This window comes from Eptesicus fuscus, chromosome 6 (assembly GCF_027574615.1).
Source record: "Eptesicus fuscus isolate TK198812 chromosome 6, DD_ASM_mEF_20220401, whole genome shotgun sequence".
NCBI classification, from domain to species: domain Eukaryota; kingdom Metazoa; phylum Chordata; class Mammalia; order Chiroptera; family Vespertilionidae; genus Eptesicus; species Eptesicus fuscus.
In genome coordinates this window covers 26,175,387-26,177,559 of record NC_072478.1, presented here as the reverse complement: position 1 = coordinate 26,177,559, position 2,173 = coordinate 26,175,387, and the positions used below count along the sequence as shown (strand labels likewise).

At 56.2% G+C, this 2,173-nt stretch overlaps 1 pseudogene; it reads left to right on the top strand.

Moving 5' to 3' along the window:
- Positions 1 to 237: 237 nt before the first annotated feature.
- On the top strand, positions 238 to 1,464 carry LOC103294371 (migration and invasion-inhibitory protein-like; annotated as a pseudogene).
- The last annotated feature ends 709 nt before the right edge of the window (positions 1,465 to 2,173 follow it).

Here is a 2,173-nt window from a genome sequence, read left to right as displayed (position 1 = left end):
GACAGGGTGGGGGTGAGGGAAGGGCTCGGTTGGAGGCCCTGGCGTGTGCCCCTGCAGGGTTCGGGCCAGAGATGGGAAAGATGAATTTTACTAAAAGGAAACAGGAAGAATGGGCAGGAGAGAGGAAGGAGTTCCTTCAGGAGCCTGGTAGCAGAGCTGGGTCTGGAACTCAGTGCTAAGGGCACTCTATAGCCGTGAGTCAGCGACATCCGACATCGGCTATGGGAAGCCAGATGATATGCCTGGGATGGTGGAGACCAAGGACCTGGCGCAGCTGCGGCAGCTCAACCTGGAGCTTCTGAGGCAGCTGTGGGTTGGGCAGGATGCCATGCGGTGGTCGGTGGCCGAGGCAGCCTCAGAGACGCCTTCAATGGCCCAGCGAACCTCCTCCCCACGGGATGCCAACCAAGGTGACTCCTGCGACTTGTCCTCTCCTGGCGGGGCCGGCTCGGGGGTGATCTCTCTCCCACCTGTCAAGGAGCCCCTGTGCCCACTGAGGCCCTGCGTGGCACTGTTGCTGGCCACCTCAGACTCGAATGACTCAGAGCGATCAGCAGAGCTGGAGGCACAGGCCCCGAGGTCCATCCAGGATCAACAAAGAAAGCTGCCCAAGCTAAGAGTGACCTTCAACAAGGAGTCTCCAGTGCCTCAGAGGAGCTGGCGCCTCAGACCCTACCTGGGCTATGACTGGATTGCAGGGTCTCTGGACAACAGCTCGCCCATCAGCAGCAAGCCCGAGGCCTTCGTCTGGAAGCTGCAGGAGTTCCGGAAACCTCCAAGGAGGAGTGTATTCAGAGTGAGCCCGAACCCCAGTTCCCAGGCCGGCGGGAGAGCGACAGTGCCCGGGAAGACCACGAATGTGTGTACTGTTTCCGTGTCAACCGGCATCTGTTCCTGGTTACTTCGGACCCTGGCACCCCGTGCCGCCTGTGCAGGACACCCCGGGACCAGCGGGGCCCCAAGACACTGGCAGACCCAGCACAGGTCCAGGCGAGCATCCCACAGTCCATCCTGAACCCACCCCACCTCTACCGCGTCCACAGGCGGAAGAGCTTCGAGGCCTCCGACACACTGGCCCTGCCCCGGCAGTCTGCTGGGCTGGGACATTCTCCCTCCAAAATCCAAGGAAAGCTCCGGTCCCCAGGGCCTGGACCTCTGGTCCTGTGTCACCTCCGAGGCCCAGCACCAGAAGCTGTTGGCTGGCCCTTCCCACCTGGCCCAGCCAGTGCGGGTCCCATTCCCCACTCCTATCTGGTCAGAACCCCAGGTGCCCCAGCCCTGCCCGTGCATCCTGGTTGAAGACCTGAGGACTGGCCACTTGTAGGACAGTGCTCCTGCCATCGCCTCTAGCCTCTTCCCTCTGGCAGGGGTGCCTATGAGAGGGGAGCCTTGCCCGGCCTCAGCTAGAGGTGGGGCCGGTGGGTAGGCCCAGGCCTGTCTCCTTCCTGGACTCAGAAGGGCTGATGGGTGGGAGGTAAGGGCATTCTGTCTGGTGTGTTTGGAAATAAAGCCCAGTGCTGTCTGCACCTCCAGAAAAAAAGAAAAAAAAAAAAAAAAGGACAAAAGAAAAAGTCTTTTATATATGCTTTCTTAGTCAAATAAGCTTGACAACCTTCCCAGGTTTTGAATTTTAAGAAACTTTTCTTGACATAGAATTGGCTTTAAGTCATTCTAATAGGCCCAGTTTGCCCTACAGAAACATTACAATCACTGGGGTCACTCTCTGCCTCAGACCAGTGTTTGTTCCTCTTCCGCTGAGGGAAATTTACATAGGCAGTGCAGAAGATCGCCTCAGTAAGGGTGATCATCCGGCAGACACATGTGGTCATGCATTTGTGAGCACAAACAATACAGGAGGCCTCTTTGGTTACATGATTAGTCTCACAGGCACTTACATATGGTCACGCATATGTGCACACAAGCAGTGGAGTCTTCAATCAGATAGGATCACTCTGGTAAGCACATGTAGCAGGCAATCTTCATCTTGCCCTACACAGGATACATCTTATGAGGGCCCAAACAAGATGGCACTGGCTGCTTCTTTGTTCGTTTTGCCTTTTCAGATGGGGTGCTCCTCATTTACCACCAAGATCAGCACCCCCTACATTGTATACTGAGGAACTGGGATTCATTTGATCCACAAACCCTGAAGAGAAAGTGCATGATCTTCTTT